General features: G+C 42.4%; 1 long non-coding RNA gene across 1 annotated transcript in view; it reads left to right on the top strand.

Annotated features, from left to right (window-relative positions):
• LOC132209056 (uncharacterized) overlaps nt 1–3628 on the top strand; it is a 28061-nt gene extending 24433 nt beyond the window's left edge. Inside the window, exons 2-3 of the long non-coding RNA XR_009445149.1 lie at nt 1363–1469; nt 1891–3628. This is a non-coding gene — a long non-coding RNA (uncharacterized LOC132209056). The remainder of the gene's footprint in view (nt 1–1362; nt 1470–1890) is intronic.
• The last annotated feature ends 10784 nt before the right edge of the window (nt 3629–14412 follow it).

The raw sequence follows: 14412 nt of genomic DNA, 5'->3' as shown, positions 1-14412 counted from the left end.
TTATTTGATCTCTCAGATCGATTTTAAAATTTTCCCACCACTAACAGGCTTTTAATTGTTTGGCATTTCCTTCGTACCCTTTATAAACAATGGAACCACATTTATATTCCTTCTCTAATTGATTTAAAACAAAATTTGCCCTGAGGATGATTAGTTTAGTGTTGCATGTGCTGGTGCTACCCTCCTAATGGAGGAAGGGGGACTTTTCATCCAAATTCCCTACTTGTTTCCTTTGTTTTAATTTTCTTTTCTTGTAAATATTTCACCCAGTTCCCTTTTAAGTGAAGCACTAGATTTTGCTTGAATAGTCACTTGCAGTAAAAGCATTCCCTATTCCATTATATGGAAACTTTTCCTCTAACTTTCCCATCATTGTTGTGTGAACAAATCCTGGCCTGAATCACAAGAAACAAACTGTGTCTCTTCAGAATTTTTTTTTGTTTGTTAGGGGTCTTACCTCATGAAAAAACAAAAATCAAGCTCTGTTTTTCTGAAACTGGAACAGCAACATTAGAAGCTGCAAGTTCTTCAGTCTGTTTGGGAGATCTAGAGTGAATTGTCCCGGTAACCAGATGTTCCACAACATGGTTCTGTACTAGTGACCATTGGCCTTGAGATTGGTCTCATCTGTCCAGTATTGGAGAATCAGCCTTTGCCTGCTAGAATAGACCAATCATAAAGTCACCAATTGTAAGAGATGCAGTGTTTACCTTCCCTGCATTTGACCTTACTATTGAAATTTTTTTTACAATTATGTGGCTTTTGTCAGATGCTAGTAACTATTTGGAGCCACAGGTGAGAGCTGGTGAAGGTGAGGATGAACCCAGCATGAGCTGCTCAAAAAAAACGTGAATCAAACAATTTTTTTTGCCCTCTCTCTTAGTCACTCCAAATCCTCTTGAAGCATCTTTGTATCTTCCTCTCAATTCTCATTTCCAACCAGTGATGTGATTTGTCAGTCACGGTGTTTTTCTGTAAATATGCCCATCTTCATCCTTTGTCCCCATCCACAGATTAGCACATTTAATATGAAGAACATAATATGAAAAACATATAGACCACATCAGATGAATTTCCCTCTTCAACACTTCTGATATCTGATAAATAGAGGCCTTCTAATGGGCATTAACATGTTGTGTCAGCATTGCTTGACTGATGCTTAAGGTTGCGGTGGTAATTAGTCTTTCTGCATTAAATATACTTTCAATATTAGAAACTTAAGTGATTGACAACTTCATTGGAACCTAATACAATTATCAGTGTTCTTTTTTTTGACAGTGCTGATTGATTGGATTTATTAAATGGAAATGTACAGTGTTGCTTTCAAATGGTGATAATTTCTTAATGGAATTTCACGTGCAGGCACTCAGACATGAACTAATGGATAAGGAGGAGACAATCATAACTGCTTTGGATTCAGCCCATAGAAGGGCCAGAGGAGTCGCGCTGACACCTTCATGTTTAAACAGGTCAGCCACTTAATCTATTGCAGGAACAACCACTTTTCTGCAGAACACTTGGCTTTATAGAGCAGTAAGAGATTAGAAATAAAGTAATGCTAAACTGGAGAGTGAGAAATAATGCAGGGACTCGTATGTTATTTAAAGAAACATGTTACAGCGCATGACAGAAGATTCTGTGACAGTTACTTAGAATTGTATGTTGTGGGAACAATTGAAAATGTTTCCACTCACCTAGTGATTGTGGTAACTTCAAATTATTAGAAAATTTATAGATCAGCATCTTGAAATATGTTTTTCTTCATTTTCACAAAACGTTACATGACTTTACGTTCTGCAATGTGTTCTTAATTACCATATTCAAAAGCAAAAAGCATGTGTTTACTGTCCTACCATATTTTGGTGATGTATTGATGTGTCTCATTTTCAGAGGACACTTTTCTGCGTGCCACTAGATGTATATCAGCCATACCAAAATGCTGCCTTTGCCTGAGACAGGGAAGATGAAATGACTTTGGGGAAATGGAGAATCATTCATGAATCCAGTTACTTTCTGATCTGACAGCTTTGTGGCATCTGAATGGATAACAATTTGATCTGGTAATCTCAATTGATAGAGTGCAAATGTGTAGTGATGCATTTTGGGAGCTCTGGTAAGTGAAAGATGTTCACAATGACTAGTAGATCCCTAGAGAGCACTGAGAAACAAAGGGACCTTGATGTCCAAAAGCAAGAGTTCATGCCCTCTGCTTCTGGCCTTTCAGGCAATGTTGGATCCAACACTCCACTGAGCCTTAGATCCCATGAGCTCTTGTTTTGTTGACCAGTCTGCTATCACTGACCTTATCAAAAACATATAGACCACATCAGATGAATTTCCCTCTTCAACACTTCTGATATCTCCTCAATAAAAATTAGATAAAATTTGCAAACCATGGCATTACCTCAACAAAGCCATGCTGACTATCCCCGAACATTCCATGTTTCTCCAAGTGCAGCGACATTTTGTCCCTTAAAATTCTTTCTGATAACTTCCCTACCACCAAGGTTAGACTGGCTTGTAACTTCTGGATCTGTCCTTTCTTCTTTTATATAAAAGTATGAGCGGTCCTCTGGCACCTTAGCTGTGGCCAGAAATGACTTGAAAAATCTTTGCCAGGACCTTTGATATCTCCTCCCCTGCTTCATAAAGTCATGCAGTATAGAAACAGGCTCACTTGATCAGCATCAATGCCAACTAACAAACATCAAACTACTGATCCCATTTACCTGCACTGAGTCATTACCTACCATACCCTGGCCCTTTAAATGCTCATCTGTTGCTTCTTTAATATTGCAAGCGTATCTGCCTTCTCCACCTTGTCAGGCAGCATATTACATGTTTGTATCACTTTTGGTGAAAACACTTGCCTCAGATCCCCTCTAAATAGCTGACAGTTCACCTGAAATCTATGCCCCCGACTTAAACTCGTCTACTGGTTCTCACAATCAATCTATGCCTCCTCATAATTTTGTATACGTCGATCAGATTTCCCCTCAGCCTCCTCTGCTGCATGGAAAACGCACTTAGCCTACCAGTTTCTCCTCATAAAACTTGCATTCAATCACAAAACAACACCCTGAAACATATTCTATCAACCAACCTGGCCAACATCTCTGTCTCCGGCTTGCTACAGTGTTCCAGTGAAGCCCAGCACAAGCAGACAGAACAACACCTCATTTTCTACTTGGGGACCTGACAGCCCTCCAGACTTAATATTGAGTTCTGCAATTTTAGGGCCTAAACTCTCCCATATCCCAGCGCCCCCACCCCACACACCAGGCTTTGTTACCACGCAGCCTGCCACTACACACTCCCTGTTGTTAGTGACTAACAGTCCCCATTGACAACTTCCCAGCCTGATCGTTAGCAACTCCTTTATCTGTCCACCTGTCTTTCTCTCTCTTTGGGCTCTATCCTATTGTTTACTCCCTCCCCACCCTCCTCCCTATTTTCGGCATAGAAACTGATGTTTTCCCAGCCACCATCAGTTCTGAGGAAGGGTCACTGGACTGGAAATGTAAACTCTGTTTTTTCCTCCAACATAGAGTCGATAGCCAGAGACTATTTCCCAGGGCAGAAATGGCTAGCACGAGGGGTCATAGTTTTAAGCTGGTTGGTGGAAAGTATAGAGGGGATGTCAGAGGCAGGTTCTTTACGCAGAGAGTTGTGAGAGCATGGAATGCGTTGCCAGCAGCAGTTGTGGAAGCAAGGTCATTGGGGTCATTTAAGAGACTGCTGGACATGCATATGGTCACAGAAATTTGAGGGTGCATCCATGAGGATCAATGGTCGGCACAACATTGTGGGCTGAAGGGCCTGTTCTGTGCTGTACTGTTCTATGTTCTATGTTCTATGTTCTATATGTTGCCACACCTGCTGAGCTTTTCCAGCAACTTTGTTTTTGTTCGTCGTTTACAGCATCCGCAGTTCTTGTGGTTTTTATCACTAAACCTGTCAGACTCATCAATGCTCTCTAATGCTCCAACTTGTTGCTCAAATTGCTCCAATAAGAGGCACCTGCTGTACACATGGTCATGCAAACCAGCAGGAGCACTCAGCATTTGACATGTAGCGTCGGATGTACCAATCATGGGTCAGATCTTAATTCCAGGCATACCTTAACTCAACAGAACACGGATCTTTGCTTTTAATTTACTCATTCTCCTGCTTAATTGTAGGGGACAAAAACCGGTGTTCACTCTCAGGTCTCTGCTGGTATGCCTGCTTTTCAGGGAGAGCCTTATCTCACCCACTCCTCTCAATAACATTCTCTGACTGTCACTGGGCCAACCCTCTGCTCTCAGTAACACTGTCTGCCCGTCACAGGGCCCTCACCCCCTCCTCTCAGTAATACTGCCCGTCACAGGGCCCTCGCCCCCTCCTCTCAGTAATACTGCCCATCACAGGGCCCTCGCCCCCTCCTCTCAGTAACACTGCCCGTCACAGGGACATCACCCACTCCTCTCAGTAATACTGCTTGCCACAGGGCCCTCACCTGCTCCTCTCAGTTATGCACTGACTGACTGTCACAGGGCCCTCACCCCCTCCCCTCAGTAACACACTCCGTCACAGTGCCCTCAGACTGTCACAGAGCGCTCACCGCTCCGCTCAGTCACACTGCCAGTTACAGGGCCCTCACGCGCTCCTCTCAGTAACACTGCCTGTCACAGAACCCTCACGCGATCCTCTCAGTAACACTGTCCATCACAGGGCCCTCACCCACTCCTCTCAGTAATACTGTCTGCCACAGGGTCCTCACCTGCTCCTCTCCGTTACACTGACTGACTGTCACAGGGCCCTCACCCCCTCCTCTCTTTAACACACTCCGCCACCGTGCCCTCACCCCCTCCTTTCAGTAACACTGCCAGTCACAGGATCCTCACCCGCTCCTCTCAGTAACATTGACTGACTGCACAGGGCCCTCACCCCCTCCTCTCAGTAACACTGACTGCCTGTCACAGGGTGCTCACCCGTTGCCCTCAGTAACACTGACAGACTGTCACAGGGCCCTCACCCGCTCCTCTCAGTAACACTGCCCATCACAGGGCCGTCACCCGCTCCTCTCAGTAACACTGCCCGTCACAGGGACCTTAGCCGTTCCTCTGAGTAAGACTGCCTGTCGCAGGACCCTCACCCACTCCTCTCAGTAACACGGCCCGTCACAGGGCCCTCAACTGCTCCTCTTGGTAACTCTGACTATCTCCCGGCCCTAAACCCCTCCTCTCAGAATCACTGACTGACTGTCACAGGCCTCTCACTCCCTCCTCTCAGTAACACTGCCTGTCACAGAGCCCTCATCCGCTGTTCTGAGTGACACTGGCTGACTGTCACAGTGCCCTTACCTTGCCCACTTATCTGAATTAGAGACAATATCAATGTGGTTGCTTTATCAAGAACAAATACGGAGAGAAATTAATGTCACAATCAAAGTGAACTTGATTAGTAAGAGAATGTGATGGAATGTCTTTATTTATTTAATATAAGTATGTTATGACTGATTTTATGACCTGAAGTCACAGCCGTATTCAATCAGCTTCCCTGTCTATATTTGCAACTCATTGATATAAAGTATTTAGTGACGTTCAAAATTGATCCCAATGTTTCCTAATCAGATTTTTTGAAAAGCCAGTGCCAGACTTTGTGAATAACAATACCTGACACCAGGTTTATAGCTAAAACAAAAGATTTTACAGTTTATGAACAATATAGTATCTTTTTTAAAAAAAGTTAAGCAAAAAGGTATTCTGACGAACGCCTATGACTTAAACATCATCTTCTTTGATTCTAGCCCCAATTCTAGCAAAGACAGAAAGACACACAAACAGATATAATTAAGGAATGTATCAAAGGGAAAAAACTAAATCAAGTGTAACTGGCCAGTTTACTTAACCAGACTGCATGATCTTTAAAATGGAAAGAACTGTGGATGCTGTAAATCAGGAACAAAAACAAAGCTGCTGGAAAAGCTCAGCAAGTCCAGCAGCATCTGTGAAGGAAAAAAAGAAGTAAGATTTCAGATCTGTCAACCCTTCTTCTGATCAGCTCTGAGGAAGGGCCACCAGATCTGACATCGTACCTCTTTTTTGCCTTCACAGATGTTTTCAGACCTGCTGAGCTTTTCCAGAAATTTTGTTTTTGTCCATCATCTAAAATCTCACAGTCAGATGAGATTGTATGTTAAGTTAAAATCTGAACAATCTACAGATGCTGTAAATCAGAAACAAAAACAGAAGTTGCTGTAGAAAACCAGCAGATCTGGCAGCATCTATGGAGAGAAAACAGAGTTAACATTTTGGGTCGTATTACCTTTCCTCAGAATTCCTTATTTCTAAGTGTCACAGGATCTGAAATGTTAATTCTAACTTCTGTCCATAGATGCTGCCAGACTCGCTGAGCATTTCCAGTAATTTCTGAGCTTCTGTCTTGGTTTCTGAAAACATTGAGCTATGCAAATACCTTTCAGTAGGCTTTGGGGGATATTTAATTATTACTTGTAACAGAGGACCTCTTAACTTAGAATAAGTTGATAATGGGAGGACAACCAGTTGGCAATCAAACGTCTGTCCTGTAGCTTTTGCAGGGACAATCCTTCTGATTTAAAGACAGTTCAATATTGGTTTCTCTTTGCTAGTGACTCATCAACAGAGTTTTCTTGGAAGAAGAATTGACCTGCAATTAACCTCCAGACCTAGCCTCATAAACAAATATCAAATTGTTTCTTCTTTTTTCACATAAGCTGCTGCTCACAGTCCAAAGGTCACTCTCAGCTCACAGTTCACAGCTCCAAACCAAAAATGATAATGAACTTAAGTACTAGGAGGAGTAAGACAATTCAGCTCCTCGAGCCCCGCTGTTTGATATGATTGTGGTTGATCTTATCTCTGCTGCAACTTTAGTTTCCTACCTGCTCTCCATAATTCTTGAACCCATTATGAACTCAAAAATCGTTCTATCTCCTCTTCAAATTTGCTCAATGTCACAGCCCTCCAATGCCTTCTCAGGGAGTGAATTCCAGAGATTCATGACCCTTCCGGTGTAGAAATTTTTCATCATCCCTTTAAACCTTCTTTCCCTATGCTAAAACTATGACCTCTTGTTCTATTGCCCACATGAGGAACCATCCTTTCCACGTCAACTTTATCAATCTGCTTGAACATATTATATCCCTCAATTAGATCCCTTCTCATTGTTCTGAACACCTGAGAATGTAGGCCGAAACTACTCTGTCTGTCTTAAGACGCATTCTCGTCTCTGGAATCATCCTGGTGAACCTCCACTGGACTGCCTCCAATACAATGACATCTCTCCTTAAGTAAGGAGACCAGAACTGTACACAGGGCTCCAGGTGTGGACTCACTAATGCCTTGCATAGTTGCAGCAACCTTCTTTTGTATTTGTATACTCTCTTTCTTGAGCAACAAATGCCAAAATTCCATTTCCCTGCCTTAATACCTGCTGTACCTGCTTCCTGAGTTTCTGTGATTCATAAAACTAAAAAAAATGAAGGTTTCAATGCTGTTAAAATGAAATCCATCCAAGTAAAATTAAAATAATGATAAGAGGACATTAATAGAAAATGAAAACATTTTTCTCTCTCTGGAGAGCAATATTGAACAGGCTTCACATAATAATGTTATTTGTGAGCTTGGATTCTATACTGGAGGAATGCTGCGCAAGTTTTAAGTTTGAATTGTACACCTATACCGTGTGTAGTGAGAAGGACAAGACGTGGGTTTTAATCTAATAATTTTCTGTGTTCTTCTGTTATAAATATACATAGGCATCCGCTTGTGAGCATTTTCAGTAATTGAATACCACAGTAAAGAGAATGAAAATTTATCTCACCCTGGAATCTGAATTGTCCAGTATCACCATCAACTGGGATCATAACACTTGTTATTTCAAAGGCCAAACCTGATATTACCACTCGATTCCTCAACTAAAATGGAATTTGATTCATTCAATTGTCATACATGAATGACCTTGATAGTGTGTTGTAAATTATAAAGTGAAACAAAATAGCCCTTCACCATTTTTCTTGTAAAGCAAATCCATCATATTCGATTGTTGTAGTGGTATAAAACACTAGTAAGTCACACATTGCAAAGTCCTCCTGAATGTGAGCCAGACATTTACATAGATCTGTGGTTAACCTCAAGAGGCAACCCAATCTTGTATTTGTTTCCTTTTTAGGCCACTTTTCTGACAACAAAGACTTCACCAGTCTCCTTAAACAGCTGAGATCAGACTAATTACAAAGCTCTATTTTGTCCATAACCTACCCTTGATCAATGCTAAAGAAGATAGACTAGCATTTAAATAAAATTGTATTTATAGAGTCATAGAGTGATACAACACGAAACAGACCTTTCAGTCCAATTAGTCCATGCTGACCATAATCCCAAACTAAAGTAGTCCTGCCTGCCTCCTGCGCTCGGCCATATCCCTCCATTCATGTACTTACCTGGATGTCTTTTAAATAGTGAAACTGTACCCGCATCCACCAATTCTTCTGGAAGTTCATTCCACATATGAACAATCCTCTGTATAAAAATATTGCCCCTCATTTCCTTTTTAAATCTTTTTCCTCTCATCTTAAAACTATGCCCCATAGTTTTGAAATCCTCCACAGTAGGGAAAAGACATTTGGCGTTCACCTTATCTAGATCCCTCATTATTTTATAAACATTCATCGGGTGACCCCGAAACCTCCTAAGATCCAGTGAAAAAAGCCCCAGTCTATTCTCACCTTAAATCTCAAAACCTCCATTTCTGGCAACATCCTGGTAATTCTTTTCTGAACCCTCTCCAGCTTAATAATATCCTTCCTTGAACACCGACCAGAATTGGACACAACAGTGTAGAAGAGGCCTCACCAATATCCTGTACAACTTCAACATGGCATTCCAACTCTTCTCCTCAAAGGTCTGAGTCATGAAACACCTTCTTAACTACCGAAAGAACTACAGATGCTGTAAATCACGAACAAAAACAAAGTTGCTGTCAAATCTCAGGAAGTCTGGCAGCTTCTTTGAAGGAAAAAACAAAGTTAACGTTTCAGGTCCGGTGACCTTTCCTCATAACTGGCATTTCCCCTCTTTGCTGTGCACTGTACCACCGATTTTGGTATCATCTGCAAACTTACTAACCAGGCCTTCTATATTCTCATCTAAATCATTTATATAAACGACAACCAAAAGCAGACCCAGCAATGATCCCTGTGGGACACCGCTGGCAACAGGCCTCCAGTATGGAAAACTTCCTTGCATCACCACTCTCCATTTCCTGCCTTTTATCCAATTTTGTTTAGTTTCTACTTAATTAATATTCCAGTAATAAACATCCCTGATGATCTGCGGAACGGTCACCGCACCCGAAACGTTAACGCTGTTTTTGTTTTCCGTCACAGATGTTGCCAGACCTGGTGAGCTATTCCAGCAACTTTGTTTTAGTTCCTGATGAGCTGCGACTTTGTACTTGACTGATTTCCAACATCAAAAGTTCTAAATGTTGGAAGAGATTGGTTTACCTTGACTTCCTAGCTTGAAAATGTGCCTTTTATGCAAAGAAACTGTACTCTGGGACAGTGGTTTTGCAGATTTACCTGCAGGTCCAGCTGTGAATCGGAGTTGAAGTAGTTGCAAGCACTGATGAATAGGCAGCTATTTAGCCTCTGGATGTAATCCTGTGGAAGCGACGAGGGTCTAGGCCATTGACTCGAGAACTGATGAGGGAACGGCTTGCCCCAACCAGCTTCCCTTCAGGGGAGCGCCAGCCTCAGGTCGCTCCCCTCAAGGGGTACGTCATCCTGACCTTGCTCCTCTCATGCGTAGGCAGCTACATCTTTCTCCCCTCTGGCACATAATAGACCGGCGGCAAACCTGGTGGGATGCCACTTTCCATGAGCGGTTGGCTAACCAGAACCCAGCAGGTGTAGTAAGCAGCAGTGTCACTTGGGAGGTGATGATCTCTGTTACCATTGGCAACCAACCTACGATTATTGCTCGATCTCGGGCCAGGATTGAGTGAAACACCATTAGCACGCCACTTCCCCTTCTTGATGTTGCACATTGAATGCCTTTGAAAGCCTGTTACATTTCTTAATGGTGACACCCCTGCCCACTGTTGAGTCAATACCAGTTGTTGTGGGATGATGTATGTGTACGTCAGTTGCTCAATTGGGGACTTTAACTCGCAATGAAGTTGGGAAGTTGTGCACAAGTCTTCTCACCATGGATTTAATCTGGCTCTAAGCAGAATTGTAGGTGGTGCCATCCTTCCACCTGATTAAATGTCCTCTATTTTCAAACTTGCCACAAGGGAAAGTACAAAATCCCGCTGTTTTTGTTATCAATTCATGGTTTTTAATTTTGCAATCAGTGTCGTAAGCAGCAGATTAGTTCAGTCCTTGTGAAATTGAAGGCAATACAACACTTTAATTGGTCACTTTTTAACATGGTAGGTTCTCAGACTGAGGAAATGGTGAATGTTGTTGATCTTTAATGCAATATAATGGAGGAGAGAAAAATCTGGACTACAGAGCCCACAGGAAGAAAATTATAATCTGTCAGTGCTGCCTCCATTAGAACAATGCCAAGTAAATACCCGTCCCCATATCGAACAATAGAAGTTTCCTGCATATCAGAACATACCCATTGAGTGGGGAACTGATGAATAATGCAGGAGCACCATCGGATTGAAATACTTTTATTCTAAGAATTTCAGAACATGCTGGGATTTTTATAGCAAGCAATACTTGTGATGGAATATTCTTTTAATGTCAAAATGCTGCAACAGTTTGGAAGAACCAATATTAAATGGATATTATTGCAGATAATATATGTGAATTAAATAAAATTGTTTGCTTAAAGTATTTTGTAATTCAAATTGAATGTCGCATTTTTGTATCTTAGTTGTCTTCTGTTTCTACTTTTTCTTATTTTTATAGAGCAGGTATTGTCCTGGTCACTTGTAATGCTGCCAATTCAAGATTAACTACATGGATGGTCTCTATCAGTTGCTTAATCCCCGATGTCAGTTTGCAATCCTGAATCCAAGATTGTCACTTCATCTTTCAATTCTGTGTATAATCAAAGTCTGAGATCAACAGCTTTCATTTTACTATCTGGAAGTCAATCAGTGCAGATTTTGTTTGTAAACCAGCGTTCTGTATGTAAAACTGCTTCGTTTAATTAGATTAGATAGTTAAGATTCATTTTAATGAAATGAATCATAACTAAGCTTCATCTCTTCCTCATTCTGAACACATGGTATGTCATGCAATGGCAATTCAATTTTGCATTGGTGCCGGTTCAAACCATGTGTATTCCAACTACAGATTGATACAGATGAAATTGTACCATTTCCTTTTTAGTACCATTCTCACCATACAGTGTTTCTGTTCATTACGTTTCTGTGTACAGTTCTGAACCAGTCCCCTTGCCCCTGAGCTTGCCAAATGTCTCAATGTTGTCGTGACATTGTCAAAGAATTCATTTCTTGGTAGATTCAGAGATAAATTAATGTAAACTAGTATGTGTTAATGCCTCTGCTGTTATCGGGCGAAACACTCAGGCCATTGTCTTAATTTTTCTCTCTTGTATATATATTGAAATGTTGACCATGCCATTTGCTCCACTTACTGGAATTGGACTTGTTACAGAAGTGCTGAACGTCAACTTGCCAAATACAATTGGATGAAAAGTATGAGGCCAATCAGTCTCTTGAAACACTTTCTCTATGCAATCAACATAACAACATTCATTGACAATGAAAAATTACGTACGTGCTTAAGAAGATTAGATTTGAAACAGAGATTTGTGAATATGAATGGAGCTATATATGTCCCCATCTCAGGCACCAACCTCAAGTTTACCTGGACTATCTACAACACCTCTGTCACCTTCCTGGACCTCTCTGTCTCCATCTCAGGTAACCATCCAGAAACCGATATCCATTTCAAGCCCACCGACTCCCACAGCTGCCTAGAATACACCACCTCCCACCCACCTTCCTGCAAAAATTCCATCCCCTATTCCCAATTCCTTCACCTCCGCCTCATCTGCTCCCAGGATGAGGCATTCCATTCCCGTACACGTCAGATGTCCTCGTTTTTCAACGACCGCAACCCCCCACCCCCCCACCCAACCACACACAGTGGTCAAGAACCATGTCTCCCACATTTCCTGCAACTCATCCCTCACACCCCATCCCCGCAATAAGCACCAAAAGAGAACCCCCTCATCCTCTCATACCACCCTACCAACCTCTGGATACAACGCATCATCCTCCAACACTTCCACCATCTGCAATCTGACCTCACCACCAAAGACATTTTTCCATCCCCACCCTTGTCTACTTTCTGGAGAGACCACTCTCTCCATGACTCCCTTGTCAGCTCCACGCTTCCCTCCAACCCCACCACACCCGACATTTTCCCTGCAACTGCAGGAAGTGCTACACGTGCCCCCATACCTCCTCCCTCACCCCCATCCCAGGCCCCAAGAAGACTTTCCACATCAAGCAGATGTTCAACTGCACATCTACCAATGTGGTATACTGCATCCGCTGTACCCGTTGTGGACTCCTCAACATCGGGGAAACCAAGGAGAGACTTAAGTGTTCTGCAAAGCAGTCCCTATGCTCGGTTCACAACAAACAACTGCACCTCCCAGTCGCGAACAATTTCAACTTCCCCTCCTATTCCTTCGACGACATGTCCATCCTGGGCCTCCTGCAGTGCCACAACAATGCCACCCGAAGGTTGCAGCAACAGCAACTCATATTCTGCTTGGGAACCCTGCAGCCCAATAATATCAATGTGGATTTCACAAGCTTCAAAATCTCCCCTCCCCCTACTGCATCCCAAAACAAGCCCAGCTTGTCCCCGCCTCCCTCACCTGTTCTTTCTCTCACCTATCCCCTCCTCCCACCTCAAACCACACCCCCATTTCCTTCCTACTAACCTCACCCCTTGACCTGTCCGTCCTCCCTGGACTGTCCTATCCCCTCCCTACCACCCCACCCACACTCACCTCTACTAGCTCCACCTCTTCAACTTGTCTGTCTCCTCTCCAACTATCTTCCCCTCTATCCATCTTCGATCCACCTCCCCCTCTCTCCCTATTTATTTCAGAATCCTCTCCCCCTCCCCCTTTTCTGATGAGGGGTCTCGGCCCAACATGTAAGCTTTTGTGCTCCTAAGATGCTGCTTGGCCTGCTGCGTTCATCCAGCTGCACACTTTGTTATCTCTATATCTCGTAACAACCTCATTGAGTGAGTTCTAGAGCGAATTGTGCAGGGTAGACTTCGGGTTTATCATTCTAACTTGCCAGTCCTGAAAGATGAAACTTGGTTTGTGTTGGATGTTTGTTTTAATAGCTATGAAAGATATCCTGAAAGGATATGTCAAATCTTTTGTTGAGAATTTTACCCATTTAGTCACTCTAATCTTTTTCCTTTTTTAAAGTTTCCTTGGTAGTCATAAATTTCAAATATCTGCACAATTTTATTTGGCTTTGTATTGGTTCTCTGAGATTCTCTGTTAATGGCTCCGTGACCTGCTCGCTCATTACAGAATTTATCATTGATGTGCCTGCAACAAAATCTTTAGTCTTATACGAACAATTCCCAATTTCAGGATAAAGTCCAGAGAGACCTTTTAAAGGAAAGGGGTTTCGAAAGAAAACTTCAGTTCCATCGATCAAAGTCATGAATAGTTGATAAATTATTTGCATTTCATATTTCCAGAACCTAACCCGGAAGAGAGAGCCCAGAGAATTGCCAAAGCTGTCCTCAAACAGTCAATAGAAGTGAAGGAAAATTGGGAGCAATTGAAAACCCATGCAAGCAACTGGCAGAAACAGGTGGAAAAGGCATTGGAGAAACTTCAAGAACTGCAGAAAGCTCTGGATGATCTTGAGGCTCGTGATAACAGCTGAGGGGGTCCACACTGATTGGCAACCTGTGGATGACCTGCTTATTGACTCATTGCAGGATCACATTGATAAAACCAGACTAAGTGCAATTACATTACACTTCACTTATGAACAGATGTAACCGCAATGTTGTATCGAGACGATCAGTAATATGAGTACTTAAGTAATATTGATTGAATGGTTGTTAACTTAATTTGAAAATTAAAACTTAGTTGAGCATGCCTTCTGATGATATCACATCGGTAATATTAGTATAATTGAGGATTCTATTAGTCAGTGACATCAGCTGAGTTATCTGCTTGTTGCTATGTTATCAGGATTAAAGGTAAAGTCTTAGCACGCCATTTGGCCACTCCTTAGAGAGAGACAACTGGTTATGATTTAACCTGAAGATCACCATGCCTCGGGCAAGTCGAGGGGTTGAGGCAAAGATCCTTTGTGGTCAGCTCACTGGTGTGGCAATTGAGCCCT

The sequence above is a fragment of the Stegostoma tigrinum genome, unplaced genomic scaffold (genome assembly GCF_030684315.1).
Source record: "Stegostoma tigrinum isolate sSteTig4 unplaced genomic scaffold, sSteTig4.hap1 scaffold_64, whole genome shotgun sequence".
NCBI lineage: Eukaryota > Metazoa > Chordata > Chondrichthyes > Orectolobiformes > Stegostomatidae > Stegostoma > Stegostoma tigrinum.
The sequence above is the reverse complement of the archived record's forward strand: the minus strand, read 5'-3'. Positions and strand labels throughout refer to the sequence as shown.